Source organism: Lolium rigidum, unplaced genomic scaffold (genome assembly GCF_022539505.1).
Source record: "Lolium rigidum isolate FL_2022 unplaced genomic scaffold, APGP_CSIRO_Lrig_0.1 contig_1705_1, whole genome shotgun sequence".
Lineage (NCBI taxonomy): Eukaryota > Viridiplantae > Streptophyta > Magnoliopsida > Poales > Poaceae > Lolium > Lolium rigidum.
In genome coordinates, this window is record NW_025899900.1 from 393730 (window position 1) to 410569 (window position 16840).

Here is a 16840-nt window from a genome sequence, read left to right on the forward strand (position 1 = left end):
GGATCGAGCGAGTGAGAAAGTGAAAGAAGCCGTGCATCAGTCTGGTCAGGCGGGACTGGTTCGGCTGAGAGTTTTGTCTAAAAATGGCTAAAAGGGCGGACCCACATGTCAAGGGCATTTTGGACACTGGATAATTCATTTAAAACCATAAAATTAAATAGGAGACCAAAACTACTGAGTCACAAGCCGCGGCCACTGCAAGCTCCGGCGGCGCATTTTGCCCCTTTTATCGCTCACGCAACGGTTCACCACTGGGTCCCACATGCCGCGGGCCAACGATTCGCTATTGGGTCCCAAGCAGCGGTCTGGTAATAGAGCTTGGTCTCTGCTTGCCGCCTGGTCCTACCTGAAAGGGCCCAGACTAAAATGCCTTTGACACGATGGAGACGGCAACACTCACAGAATGAGTCCTTACACATAGACTAGGAGAAAAACTGAGCACCACTCGCAACTGAGGGCAAAACTGAGGCCTCTGAGGCCAATCCGATAATTGATCCTAAAAATAAATAGGAGATCAAAACTAGTCAAACAAATAAAATAAAATACATCAGAAAGATAAAATGTGAATAATCCAAAAATAAAATTTGTTTGAATATTAAAAATATTTTTGTTTGATAATTGTTTGAGATATTTAAATACATAAATAAGGGAGTTCAAAAGTCAAACTCAAATTCAAACTCAACTAACAATCCAAAAATCTAACTTGAGTGTTATTAAATAACATTAAAACAAACAAAATTATAGATATATGAAAAATCTAAGAAATTTATACAGATATATGACAATTCTAAAATGAAATTTAAAAAGATATGTGAAAATCCTGAAGTGAAAATAAAATGAAACCTAAGAGCCAAAACTCAAGAGACAAGCTTAATACAATTTATGAAACCTTATTGAGTGAATTTATTCTAAGAAAATAATTTCATCACCTAATAAACCATTAATAAAAAGCGAAGTCTTTTTCCAAATAAAAATAACCAGGAGCTTAGCATGGGATAGGCAGTGGAAAAAAGGAATGCACGGCTTAGCACGGGCAGGAGCGCACGGCTTTCCTTCGTCAAAGTTGGGGCTTTTTTGTGGACGCCAGGCGTCGGTGGGCTGATACTTAGCCCAAAATCGGTTGTTCTTCCGGCCGTGCGATGGACATCCAAACGTTCACAACAAATGCAACATATTTTTATGGTTTGACCTCCTTGTTTCCTGCAAAATTGACTTGCAGTCCCAGGTTTTACCACTTAAACCGAAAAGTATGTAACTTTGGCTCTGTCCTTCTATATATTTACAACAAATATGCCACCGTGCTGATTTATCGTATTACAACAAAAAAAGTGACACATGTATACAAAAAATATATAATATGACAATAAAAAGTTCGAGTCTTTGTAAAAAAAGTAATGTTACAATAAAGTGCTTAAACCAACAATTTTTTTCTGCATATGTATTTACAACAAAAGTCGCAAACATTATCCACAAAAACCACTGACTATTACAACAAAAATCTATGCCTTGCAAAAAATGCAAAAGTGGTTAAGAAATAATTAATTTATTACAAATTAAATTGCAACATAAAATCATCATCTATTTTTTTATAAAAGTTGCAAACAATTACAACAAAAAATCAATGTTTTCAAACAATTAAAAGTGGTCACGCAACAATTAATTTACTACAGATTGAATTACAACAAAAATCATCAACTATTTTCTACAAAAGTCGCGAACAATTACAACAACAAAAAATGACGTAGAAAGAAGCGAGTCTTTAGCTGGTGTTCGGATCAACTCCAGTGATAGAAAAATGTCGGCATCCAATCTAAGCCGTGATTTAAAAAAACCTTCAGTTACAGCCTAACGAGCCTTAAAACCTAGCTGGACCATGGCGAAGAGATGCTCGCACGATTGCTCGCTCTGTATGATCGATTGCTCGCCAACGATTTGTCAAATCGTAAGCATTTTCTTGTTACAATTAAACGCATGCAACATCGAAATAATTGGCAGACCATGTCTCATCAGTTTAGCGCTGATCAGTACACTACAAGCTCTCATGCATGGACTAAAGCAGCCAGAAGTAGCTAGCTACGCTCGACGCTTGCGGGTGTATAGGCATGTGCATATGCAGCAAGCTAAACCTAGCTAATACTTATGCAGGCGGAGAGAAGGTGGGTGCGCGCGCCGCGGCGCACGACCGATTTTTGCCCCGGATCGGTCGGCCGGCCGCAAGCATTTTCCTTTTTTTCTTTTTTGGTTGAGATTCTGCTGGTTGGTCTGCTTGGCCAGTTTGTGTTTTCGTGGTTGCAGGTGCTTATGAAGTCTGAACTGGTCAGGTCGAACGTTCGCCCGTCAGTTCTTATTCCGCCTCCCCCTTCCATTATGTGCATCCAACGGACTCCGATCCGACTTCGAGTAGTGCCAGGGACGCACGCGGCTGTAAACGAGCCACTTTATAAACACTCCCAGACCTAGAGGAAGAGCACCACCGATGGATCTGACTGCAAATTAATTCCCAAAAAATATCCCCAGACCGATAGAAACGAAAAATTATCGAAGATCATGAACTGCTTGAAGAACACGCGGTCCCTCCTCTCCCAGATCATACTACGAAATAAGGCACCGCCGGCCGCTCGGTGCTACCACGGCCACGCGGCCCCGCAGCGGCTGATGCAGGATTTAGGCTCGATCCGAGGCTCCGCCGACATCAAGGCTGCCTGCCGTCGACTGTCCACGTCTCCGCGGAGCTTCGTCCTACGGTGGTACCACGACCCTCGGAAGGTCGCTGCGGCCACGGCAATCACCTTGAGCGCCACGGTGATGGCAGCCTGCAGCCGCTACGATCGGGAGATCGTCCCCTGCACCTATCGCTCCCACTTAGTCGTTTACTCCCATCAGGAAGAGCGCGACCTCTCCGACTCTTTTTTCGCTGAGCACAAGGCCGAGCTTGTCGAAAAGAACATGATCGTCGACCCGCACGACCCCAGAATCGCCCGTGTGCGTCTCGTCGCCGAGAGGATCGTCCACGCTGCCCACCGTGGCCTCGGCCTCTATGACACCAACGACGCCCCCATGCTCCGTGTCACCCAGAAGCGTCGGAGATGGGGAAAGGCGCGGCCAAACACGAGTCATCTCAATGGGATCAAATGGGAAGTGACAATTGCCAAAGATCTCAATCCAAATGCAGGAATCACGCCCAGTGGCCAAATTTTGGTCACCACTGGATTTCTTGACCGGTATAAGACTGATGCTGAGCTTGCCGTAGTTCTTGCGCATGAGGTAGGCTCTAATTTTTCCTTTTCATTAAAATAATGGGCTAGCGCTATGTGTAATTCTGGGTCAATCTGACATTGTGTTTTTTTATTTTCAAGGTTGGACACATCATTGCAAGGCAATGCGCGGATATCTACGACATCCACTGGTTACTGCACAATATCTTCTCTCGCAGGTGTGCATTTCATCTTCATCCTGGTTATTTATGCTACGCATGTGGTACATGAAAATTTATGCTGTATGATCACAAAGGAGTGGCCTGCCACATTAAACGAGGAGGCAGCGTCCGGATCATGTCGGATAACTTAGAGCAAGTACAATAAATTCTAGTATATTAATGTTTAGTAGGAGGAGAGATAAGAGAAGAGAAAAGGTAAGTGGGCTCTTATGCAAAAGCTAGCTCTTGCACGTGCTCATAGTCACTTTGTGAGAGTGAAATATGAGCCATATATCAATAAAATAGTATACATTTTTGTATCTTACTATTGTACATGTTGACTACTACTATATAGTACTACTATATAGCTAGCTATAGATGACATGACCATATCTTAGACTGCTCATAGTGGGAGTAACTTAGGTAGTAACATTGCACATTTCAAGATGTTTTGGTGACATGGTATAGTAATAAATGAAGAAAGAGAGAGAGGTGGTAACTAGCTATATTACCATAACATCACACACCCCAAGATAAAATGAGTCTACAAACTAATAAATGAGACTTTGCATTATACCATCTCTAAGTTACTTTCCACTATGAAGGTGGTAACATGGACTAGTAACTTATGCATGACACTACTTTATGTTACTCCCCACTATGAGCAGTCTTATAGCCAACACTTAACTCTACTAGTATTAAACTTGCTCTTACACACTAGGGACTTTCACTTAATACCTAGTACAAACTAGGGATTTTCAGTAAAAGCTGTGGGGTCAGCTGACCCCAACGGCTTACACGTAGCATCCTTTATGTGAAACTAAGATTACACTTCTCAGGCATGCTAATATTGGGTCAATGCTCTTTTAATTATATCAAAAAGAAAAGGCTGCAAGGTTAAGTGCATGCTTGGCCTTCGTTATTTGCATAAAATTTTCTTTTAAAATTCCAGTGAGATGTATTCTAGGGCGGCCAGTAGTAATTGACTAATCACAAAGTACTAGTTTTGGTCCATCTAGAATAAGAAATGAGCCAGCTCCCTTCTACAAATGGAACTTGCTGAGTTTTGCCAAATTCTAATTACTCTAGCTTGTACGCCAACGGCGCCGTTCAATTTTTGACTGCATCTTTACAAAACCGATTGTCCCTTTTCCAGCATTAGCTTGTGCGCTCCATAGTACGTCTTCTTTATTAATATATTGGACATATGCAACTGATTCATGTTAATTAGAGGCATTTCACATAATGTTGTATGTGTATGTAGGAGGGAGATAGAGGCCGATTATATTGGAATCTTGCTACTCGGTGCTGCTGGTTTCCATCCACAATGGGCCCTTGTAGTCTTGGAGAAGGCAGCAAAGGTTGAAACAACTTCTTTCAACTATCCTAATCCAAAGAAACGAATGCAGCTTTTATCTGAAGCCAAGACCATGAATGAAGCGCTGGAATTGTATAGAGAAGTTATTGCCATGGATAAAGTAACTGACCGGTATTTTCGGTAACCATATTAGAGATATCTTCTACCGTCTGGCTCTCCCCTACCTTGCCAATTGTACCATACGTCCATACCATGCAAAAGAGGTGCCGTTTTGGATGAATTTCATGCACTAGTACATATCTGTTCTTTTAAGGTCCCCAATTGTACACAGAAGGTCCTATCTGTGTGCGGTATGGAAAACCGTGTATGCCCATTAAAAACACCGCAGCGACATGAAGTTGGTAGAGGTCTCCATCATGACGTGGCGACGTGAAGAAGGTCCGGTGCCTCTCTCTTGGTGGCGCATATCGAGTATCTCCCAAAGACCACGTGTGGGCTCCCTGCTAGACTAAATGACCAAGAAACTGAAGAACGTTGCTGTAATACTCGAAAAATAAATATTTTATTTTATTAGTGTCTTCTTCCACTTGTAAACATTCTCATCTATCTCAAATTTTTAGCCTACTTTTTTGTTGTTTGGTATTGCCATTTGGATTTCCTTTCTCAAATATTTCCTAAGATTCTTTGAATTAATTTTTCACTTTTGAAATCATCTATTGTTAACTTTCTCTTCAAATCACAAAGCATAAATATTGAAAACTGAAATCCTAAATTCTAACACTTCATGAACCACACTTTCAAGCTCCACCGAAAATACCAGAACCTCTCCTACACCTATACATTCTACCCATGCAAAAAATATTACATACTCCACAGCAAGATTTTCAAAATGAAGATATTTCCTACAATGACAATTTGATCCTACAATGCCACACCTATACATAGAGTGTTGTGGGTATACTTTATGGGTATATCAACGGCATGGCCTAGATCCGGCAAGCCCGGGTGGCCCATAGTTGGTGGTGAGGCATGTGGCCCATCGGGCGGCCCAATTGCTGTAGATCATTAAGGATGAAGTCCAGCCCAAGAACAGGAAGCCGGATCTCAACCGACCTACGAAGGAGGCCGGATCCGTGATGGCCCATGAAGTATCCGGATCCAGCAGTACTTGGAGGAAGGCGGATCCTTGACGTACACGGCAAGACATTATACCGTAGTTAGGTGACTTGTATTCCGGCTAGGACTCTCCATGTAAACCCTAGATCCGTGCGCCTATATAAGCCGGATCCCGGGAGCCCTAGAGGCACAACCACAACTCATTGTAACAACGCGAAAGCGCCCAGATAATTCCAGACAAGCAGCAGTAGGCCCTGTCATCGTGCAGGTGTTCCGAAGCTGGGTAAATCGCGTAGCACCGTCCCGAGAGCACTCCGCCCTATGACCCCTACTTCTTCTCCCCCTCGTGAGGATCCCTCCTCCGGGGTACCGTCGATTAGGCAACGACAGTTGGCGCCCACCGTGGGGCCTGTGGCGTCTGGAGGCCGGAACCGGGAGGGTTCCGCCATGGGAAGCTACGACGACACCATCGCTGTGGGGCGCGTCTTCTACGCCGGAAATCTACCGATCGTTCCACCGGATGAGTGTTGGATTCCGGCTAGGACAAACCCCGTCAAGCTCTCCATCGTCCCAATTGGCGGCATACACATCTTCATCGGGGAAACCGTCGATTCCGACGGAAACCCACTGGTAAGTAACGCAGACACGACCGCCGCAGAGCTGGACGCTGTCGCGAAGATCCGATCTGAGACGCAGGAGCTTCCCAAGGAAGATTCCGCCTCGGATCTGGAATTTTCAAAACCCACCCAATCCGCCCCTGAGCAGGAAATAACGGTGGAAGACCAATGCAGATCCGCCTGGGTTTCCCAGGTGTTAGAGAAGCAAAGGTGTCACTTCGTGCACTTCATAGCCCATACCGCCGGAGCCGCCCCTCAAGAGATCGGAGCTGGCCCCGTGCAGGATGAGGCGCCGGAAAACGCTGTCGCTCCGGATCAGCATGAGGCTGTCGGAGAAAGCGACGCTCCGGGTGAAGAATCGATTGTGGGCAACCTGAGCCCAACTTCCGATGATTCCTCCTCTATGGACACGGAAGAGTTCAATCGCAAAATACAAGAGCTCGGAGGCGGTGAGCAACCTGAGGTCGATTCTGCCCAGCCTATGCAGGTTCTTGCAACCGTGGCACGGCTGGAACAGCAGGAACGCGAAGATGAAAACACCACCTCCGACCCAGGACCATCTAATGTCGGATCTCCGTTAGATCGGGAACGTCCGCTCGAGGATGTCCTGTCTCCGGAGGAATTAGTTGCACAAGCACGCATGGATTTGGTCGCAAAGTCAGACGTTCTCAACAAACCAATAACCCCTGACGATGCCGCAGATCCGGAGCTTGAACCGGAGAAGAAGGGTCCGTGTACGCGAGGAAGAAAGATTTGCTTGATGGCGTCCCCAAATGTTGGCTCTTCAGTTGTCCTTGCGGTGGACTTCGATCTACAGGCGGCTGTACAACCGAGAGAGAAGGGAGTGAGAACGGAGTGAGAACGGGCCAGAGTGAGAGGGGAGAGGGGGCGCTGAAGGGATCTATGCAGGAAATATTTTTCTTCGTGGCCTACCAAACGCCCGTATTTTGGCCTAGCCCACGCTAGAAAAGCCTTCGCGACAAACCAACCACATCCCTTGCCAACGTCCGCGGGCTTGGACTAGCGACATGAGCCGATAGAAGCGAGGGGGCAGCCTCCAAAGGTGTCGACTTGGGAGAGCAGGGGAGTTGGATGAGGGCTGCCCAAGGTACCAATCTCATCCAGACAGATCCTCCCCCTCAACCTCTCTCCCTCTCACACATCAGAGGTGTTTTTGTTTTCCCAAACAATGTAATTTGAATGCAATTTGTGAACACTATTTGCCAAACAATTTCTATCCATACGCGCAACATTTGATTTCAAATTTGAAACGCATGCCACTTTTAAAAAAAGTTGTGCTGTAATATTTGTACGTGATTTGAAGTGCCATGCATAACGGGTAGCCCTTGAGTATTTGTTTATGTCTCTGCATGCCTTGAAGCATACGCTCTGATTAGAAAAGTCCATTTGCATGTAGTGCATGCTTTGAAATTTGCGCTCTGATTAGAAAATGACCGAGGTTTGAAGTTGCTCCGAAGCTGGTTCACCTTATACTAGCCGACGTAGAGGAAGCAAGCAAACATTTGAAAATACCTGCTCCAACTGTCAGTGTCAGCTGTAAAGAACAGGAAACGTGCATTTGAAATGGAGGCTTTTTACGGTAGGGACAAGCAAATATTAGCCATCCAATAAACAGATCCAATGATCCAATTTAATCGATACTAGTCGTTTTGAAGAGTAGTATTTTTCCATCCAAGTATTAATTTGGCAGGCGCATATCTAATAAAGAAAACTTTCCTTTGCTTAACATTTCTTATAATAGATTTTGTTTTTAGGGAAGCTTCTAATACCTTCTTTATTTCATTCCTTTATAAACAATCTGTGCATGTGCCTAGAGAATTTGGATCTCATTGCAGTTCATATAGAGAAAAACGCCAATGGGAGTGGAGATAGTATAAATGGAGTGCCCAAATCTCAACCGAGAAATTGGTCAATTATAAAAAAATTGTTCATTTGTGTTTAAAAAATAACAAGAATAATAATAACTTTTCCACAAAATAATGTACTGCTTGCTTTCAGAGTAATTTTTTGCATAGACAGATTCGGTGGTTTTGGGTGAGTGACAATCTCAGATTATCAAAACAGTGGTCGGCACTAAATTCTCCATTTGGGTGTTGCTCCCACACCGGCGCCCCCAAACGACAGCCCCCCCCCCCCCCCCAAAAAAAAATCATATGTAACAAAATATTAAATTCATACGAATTTCGACTAGTTTTATACAAAACTGACTCAAATTTTAACTAATTTTTTTAAAAAATAACTAGCGGCACCCCTGGAAGGTGTTGTAGTCGAGGTTGTCTGCATCGTCGCCGGCTCGCCGCCACCGTTGTCATCGGAGAAGTCAAAGGACCAGTCGTCCTCCTCCTCGCCGACGGCTCAGAAGGACCGACGAGGTCGATGAAGTTCTTGCCGTGGTCCATGGCGGACCACACCGCCGCCTGCCGCGGGTCGAGCTTGATCTGCCTGTAGTCCTCGTCGACGGAGAGGCCGATGATGAGGTGTTGCCCCGGGAAGTCATCCGGGTCATCACCGCCACGGAAGGCCGCCCGCGCCTCCGCCTCCATCTCCCACCACCTCTACTTCGCCTGCGGAGGTTGTGGCGAGCCCGCAACATCCTCCTCCTTGGGGCGGCGGTGTTGAACCGTCCCCGGCGTCCTTCGAGCTGGAGACGAAGGTGTGCGCCTCGGGCCGTCGTGGATGATGACTCCGCCTGAAGGAGGGGCGTGCGCGGCCGAGCGCGTGCGGCCGCCAGCGGTCGACGATCTGGTGCGCGAGTTGCCTGATGTCGTCCTCCTTGCCGGCGGCCTTCGTAGCGGCGGCGCCTCCGACGCCATGGTTGGTATGTTCTTAGGACAAATTAAGAACAAATATTCCATACCGAGATAAAAAAATTACCCACCAAAATTGTCGAAATTTTGGTACTCGCAGATTACATTTTGGATTTGGTACTTTTCATTCGAATATAATCTAAATTACATGAAATTTCCTCGAACTTTCAAAGTAGGTATGATTAATTTCAGTTACAGCCTACTGAAAACATTACCATTAAATTCATGGGTGAAAAAAAATCAATCGTAATGCAGATTATGTGCGTATCATTGGCTGAACTGATGCTGGACACAGAAAATAACCTTGCACCCAAAATATGGTCCACGTGCTAGCCTACTAGGGGTGAGTCGGTTAACATCTAGTGGCCAAACAGCACCAACGACCATCTCTTTTGTGACTTCAGGTGTAAAGACGTAAAGACGTAATTTGTTCAGTGACAGTAGGCATTTAAGTGTGCCCGTGTGGTATATCAACATCTATATCAGTCATTGCAGCACCACCAGGAAAACTGCACGAGCCAGGCGGTGAAGCTGTCGAAATTCCTACAGAACCTACTCCCTCCCTTTCCCGTATGCATCTACTATCAGTAGCCACTGTCGGTATTACAGACGAGGTATTCACATGGCAAGAGCTGCATCAGTCTTCGTCATCAGGGCCGAGAAACGAGGCAAAGGACTTCTTGAGCATGCTGATGGATTTGTCACCCTGGGATGTGAAACACAAACACAGAGTTACTACTCGTACTTGTGTAAGAGAAGTAGTACATGATATGTTGATACAAACTGAACTTTGCCGAAGCGATATGCATGGTGAGAAGAGCGAGAGCCAGTTCTGGTCGACCCTACCTGCTTCATCTTCCTCAGTAGTCGATCCTAAAGATGGGAGCACGTGGTAAAGTATCGATCCTCATGGTCAGGGCAAACGAGGCAAAGGACTTCCTAAGCATGCTAATGGATTTGTCACCCTACATGTGAAAGTGAAACACAAACACAGAGTTACACTGCTATTTGCCTAAGAAAATTAGGTGTCAGTACAAAACAAACCCAACTGCCCTGAATCGATATGGTGACAAAGGCAAAACACAATTTGGTAGACAGAGCAGGATGTCAAGTTGTCAACCGTACCTGCTTCATCTTCTTGTCATCAGCAAACTTCTCTGCAACTGTCTTCTCAAGGTCAGACATAGGTCCCTTCTCCTCATTCCCTGTTTATAAAGGATTGTTGGGTCACGTACAGCAAACATCTTCCAAACAGATCCTGTTTAAATCATATTAAGTAGCTACTGTACAAGCATGCACTTACTGTGCAGCTCACACTCAACAGCCAATTTCTCCTTTCCAACTTCAAACTTCGAGAAGAGATCTGCACAACATGACTTGTGGATAAGTAGATCGCTAGCAACATAAATATACGCCTTAGATTTCAAATACCGTGGTGGCAGGCACTCCTTTGGCTTACCTTTGAAATTGGTAAATTGTCCGCCCACTTCTTTACAAAACTTTTCATTGATGCCTTTGAACTTGTTTTTCAATGAACCTTCACACTGCATTGCATACAGTCAGTTGTTAACCAAACTACAACATATATTCATATGATCACAGCTAAACAATTGCGTTGATGCAATTTCAAAACCTCTGTGGATGTCTCTGTTAGAGCTTCAAGAGAAGTTTGCCTGCTGATGCAAACAATAAACATTTGTCACCATTCAAGGTACATTAAATTAATATTCACATCATTTTTTGTCAAGAATTGGCTTCGGTCACAATGATTAGCAAAAGAACATATCAAATTTTCACCATACGAAAAGCACAGCAGAAAGCTAAGGGCAAATAAAATGGCTCAGCTGCTCACCTTTCCTTGTCAAACTTGATCTTGGTGTCATGTACCATTGACTGAATCTCTGTTGCAACACTGAAATTTAAGTTATCTGTTAGTTAGTAACTTAAAGTTGAAGAAGCTCTGCAGAGAGTGCAATCGACACTCAGAGAATAGCTTGGCGCCATTGACAGACAGGAAGGACATAGTGGTTTTATAAATCACTTTCTCATACTGGAATGCTCATGTATGCTATACTTCCATCAGTACAGTGTGTCTACAATGTCCCTTGTTACTGTAAGATCAACTACGAAAACATCACAAAAGAGACCTCAGAATTCCTAGCCAAACTGCCAACCAACTAAACCTTGACAAGCCACATGACACCGGTAACTCCCAAATCCGGTCACCGTCGACAGCAAATTTCTCATATGTGGCGCTGGTAGAAAATGTTCAGACTAGAAGTTCATGTATACTATGCTTCCTTGAGTACATCCAAAGAGACCCCAAGCATTCAACATAAACCTAACAACCATGTTACGCTGCCCTTCTAGTTTCATGATGCAAGCACGGATTTACAGAGTCTAAATCACAGCACAATCAATAGCGACACTAACATACTCCCAAGTCTGCACAGGCCATCATGTGAACCAAGATAAAATGGGAAGGTGGGTGCAAATACCACACATCAGTAAAACTAGCCGCCGATTACATCATGTAAACAAGTCGGCGCACGCAACCCTTCTAAGCCCTGCCATCCTAATGGATGCAGTGTGCATGCCACAATCGTCAAAAGGGCACGCAAACATTCACAAGCAACATGACAACTGTAACTCCTAAATCCTGTCGCTGTGGACAATAAATCTCTCATTAGTGGTGCTGGTAGAAAATTTTCAGACTAGAAGTTCATGTATGCTATGCTTCCTTGAGGAGAACCCAAGCATTCAACAGAAACCTAACAAACACGTTACGCTGCCCTTTAGTTTCATGATGCAAGCACACATTTACAGTCTCTAAATCATGTGAACAATCAACAGCAGGCCATCATGTGAACCAAGATAAAGTTGGATCAAAAGGCCACCCCAAACATTCAAAAACAACATGGCTTTGACAATGAAGTTCCTACTGCCCCCAAACATCAATAGGCCACCGTAATAAACAATCAAATACAGCATGGTAGTGGTAACTCCTTGTACGTTCTCATCTAATCCAGTCATGAGAAGAATAAAAAACAGCATAGCACATGGCAAATTAACATACAGCACTAGCAGACCCAAATCCGTTGTTTACATCATGTAAACAAGTCTACGCACCCAGGTTACTCATCAACCATACTAGCCCATGTAAACAAGTCGATCGACGCACGCAACACTTGGAAGTCCTGCAACATATATCTGACCGACAGTGAAGCGCCTACTGAGCCGAAACATCAAAAGGCCATAGTAAACCTTCAAAAAACAGCATGGCCCTGTATCGTTCTCATCTAATCCACCAAGTTAATAAACACCAGTACAAAACCAAATCCTACCAATGGTGACAGCAAATAATTCGCTGCCCACAACTGCCGCTCTTAGAGAAATTCAGAGTTTCAGACACTGCTTGCTCCGAGATCGACCAAGCAGATAGATGGAAGGTGGATTGGGAGGGAGGGGGGTCACCTGGCGCTGATGGCCTGCTCGGTCTTGTTCACGCCGTCCCTGTGCGCCATCCCCTCGACGATGCGCTCCATACGAAGGATTTCGTACAAATCTCTGTTCGATTGCACAGAAGTCCGCAAATCAGTTAGCTAGGCATCGGGATTCGGGACTCGGACAATACAAACTGGGTTAGCAGAGAGGAGGAGGGGTAGGGGACCTTTCTCGTCGTTGGTGGGGAAGCATCGGCGGAGGTGGAGGCGTTACCATGCGTCGAAGCCCTTGGCGGACAAAGTCCGGCAGTCTCCGCTCGAGGAGAGCTTCTTCCGCCTCCTCGTGGTGCGTCGCTCCTCTTCCAGCCCCAGCGTGGATGAGCATGAACGTCCCCAGGACTACGATCACTCCCTTCACGGTCATGCTTCTCAGGAGTCTCTCCAGCAGCTGCATCCAGGTCCCCTTGGCCTTCCTGCCGATCAGCATCGAGCGCCATGGGAGACGGGGTCTCTTGCACGCGAAGTAGGCCAGGAACCACTTCTTCATCCTCTTAGGATCAGAGACCAGCTGCTTCACAAACTCGATCACGAACTTCCTCACGGCGACTCCCAAGGAGCTGCCAGCGAGAGCTCGGAGGAGGAGGTTGAGCGGGTGGGAGGCGCGGGGCGGGTGGGCGGGCGTGCGGGGGAGGTGATCTGCGGGGATGAGAACCGGGGGCGGGGGTGGAAGGGGGAGGTACACCTGCTGCTGCTCCTCCATTGTGAGGCGGTTGCGGTTGCGGTTGGGCAGGAGCAGGAAGCGAGGCGAAGGAAGACGAAGAGAGGATGACAGGGGAAGGAGGGAGCCGGGTGGAGAAGGGAAGAAGAAGAAGGCGTGCCCATTTGAATTTCGAAAAGCCCCGTGGCTGTCTGACAGGTGGGGCCAGAGGATTTGATTCGGCCCCACCTGTCAGCCTAAGACGAGACCACCGTCCGCCGCAGGCCGGCGGGGCGCGGCGCGGCGCCTCCGGAAGGGACGCGCAGCAGGAGAGCGGGGCGGCCAGCTGGAGCCACCGCGCGCCGGGGCGGCCTTGCCGCGGTCGGGCGCGCGCGTGGCCTTGCGGAAGTGGGGTGGAACTTGGGAGGGCCGACCTTGCGGCGGTGGGGGTGGGATGGGGGATGGGGGCGGGCTTGCGCCGGCGGTCGGGGCGGGCGGCCTTGCGGCGGCGCGCCGCTGCCGCCATGTCTCCGATGGGGGTGGCTGGGGCGAAGCAGGCGTTGGACCGCCGCGGCCGGACTGGGGTGGAAGCGGCGGCGAGCAAAAGGTGGTGCTTTCGGGGGTTTCCGGCTTTGGTGCGCCTTGTCATTTTTTTTTTTTTGCCGAATTTAAATTTAATTATATTTGTTCACAAATTTACGGTCCTCGTATTTTACTTTCCAAATTATAGGCATCAACAAATATTCTGTTGTAGCAGAAGAATAAGAGCATCTTCAACGGGCGATGATCATTGGGACCGCGGGGTTGCAAAATACGCCTGCAAATAGGCTTAGCGGCCAACGTATACTGAGATCGGGATATAGACGCAAACGTGACGCATATTTGCGTCTCTGATGTGTGCGCGGTCGTGGCAACTAACCACTCGGCTTCTCTCACGGGCCTGCCTGTCAGCGACCTAGAGGCATGTATCGAGCGTTTCGCTCCCGCGACCGTCGCTTCCATGTCTGCGCCGCAGCCTTCCCCATCAACGGCGTCACCTCGTCTTCTGCACGCGCACTAGGCCTGGTAGGCAGCGGCTATCCTTCTGCACCGCCATCAATGTCAATGTGTTCCGCACGTGCCAACCTTAAAAGATGACTGGCATCGTCCCTACCATCGCTCACACCACCGACACCTCCGCTCCAACCCACTCACCACCGCGCGCCGCCGCATCAACATGGGGGAGAATTTGGACTTCGGCTTACGGTTTTCCAATCGGCACGATTCAGACATGATGAGTGCCCGAACGACCTCGCCGAAATGCAGATCAATGAACCAAATGTGGCACTAGAAGGGGAAGTTCGTTTCGAATTTCAAGAGACATGTATGTTTATTGTTTCTTCGCTCCATTATTTCTCTCGACCCCGTTCATCACATCATCCTTTTCTCTGCCTCTCTCCAGCGATTTCTCCTATGGCTATCACGGATCTCGCCGACAATCAACGCGCACACACTTGGCAACCGGTAGGGGTGTAACATCCCAAAAATATCCATTTTTTGTTTTTTATGGTTGTTTTAGAATTTATGACATCATAAACATTACATAACCTTGACAAATATGCAAAAACCTTACAACTTTTATTAACTTACGAAACCTAAAATTATTTTGTGCTAAATTATTCTAGGGTTTTACAAAATCTCTCTTCCATTGTTTAATTAAAACCAAAATAATTCCTGACCAAATTGTTTTGATTTGTTTTTAAAAGTTTGGTTTTAAATTCTAATAAACCTCTGCAAAAGTTTTCAAAACTCTAAAAAATGTTTTACACTTGTTTAAATCGTAAAAACAATTCTAAACCTTTTATTTTTAAATGATTTCCTATTTATTTTCTAGAAAACAGAAAATGAAAAGGTAAAAAAAAAGGAAAGGGGAAAGGAATATGCATTGAATCTTAAGGTTCATTTCTTTTCCTTCTATGTTGATGTTTGCCGATAAAAATTGCGGTACTACTTCCCAGGACTTTGCCGAGTACCAAGCTACCGAGCCAACATGCAAGCAACCTCCCCCCCCCCCCTCCTTACTCATTTAGACACTATGTATGCTTTCTCCCTTCGTCTTGCGTTAGCGTATCGTTCTAGTAATGAGTTTTCTACGCATAGCATGTTTATTATCACATGATATTACATTCACCCCCCATATTCCTAGCTACCATGTTCATGCTTGTTTTGCCATGTTAGCCTTGTTGTGTTGTATAGTATGCAAGCTTACGGTGCTGCTCTCGTCATGTTATCTTCTATCTACGACGATTGTGGGTAGTTGTAACTTGGATTTTCTTCATGTTAACATGTTTATGATATGCTTTTGGAGGTGTTTATATGAAACTTGTAATAAGGCAAAGGTGGGAGGCCATGAATCATGCATCATTGTTTTCTTCCACTCGGCCGACCTAGGACCCATGTTCTTGCTACCTTCATCCAAGATCGAGCGCGCTAACACTCGTGAGAGGTTTAGATTTCGGCTTATATTTTCCAATCGGCCGGCATAGATTTCGGCTTATGTTTTCCAATCAGCATGATTCAGACATGATGAGTGGCCGAACAACCTCGCAGAAATGTAGGTCAATGAACCAATTGTGGCACTAGAATGGGAAAGATCGTTTTGAATTTCAAGAGACATGTATGTTTACTGTTTCTTCGTTCCATTATTTCTCTCGACGCCTTTAATTACCTCCGCCTTTCCTTTGCCTCTCTCCAGCGATTTCTCCTATGGCTATCACGGATCTTGCCGACGATCAACACACACACACACTTGGCATTCGGTAGGGGTGTAACATCTCGAGTATGCCCATTTTGTTTTATGCTTGTTTTGGAACTTATGGCATCATAAACATTGCATAACCTTGACAGACATGCAAAAACATTACAGCTTTTATTAACTCAAGAAACCTAAAATTATTTCGTGCTAAATTATTCTAGGCTGGGTTTTACAAAACCTCTCTTCCCTTGTTTAATTTAAAACCAAATAATTCTTGACCAAATTGTTTTGGTTTATTTTTAAAATTTTGGTTTTAAATTTCGAGAAACCTCTGCAAAGGCTATCAAAAACTCTAAAATAGTTTTAGACTTTTTGAAATCCTAAAGAAACCTTTCTAATCCTTTAATTTTTTTAGTAGTAGCAATTAATTCAGCAAGTACACAGAAGTCGCTAGTCGGCTAAACTGTACAAACCACACTAGCTCGTCCCGGCACACGTCCGCACCGCACCCGCACCGACCGGTTCAGGTCTCTTCTCCCTCCGCCGTTCGCTGATGGCGCCGACGCCGGCGCGCGCCTCCGCCGCCGCCGTCCACTCCCTGCTACGGAGAACAAGGTGCGCCCCACTCCATCCCCTCCTCTCGCTCCACGGTTCGGTCCGCTGCTCTGCCCC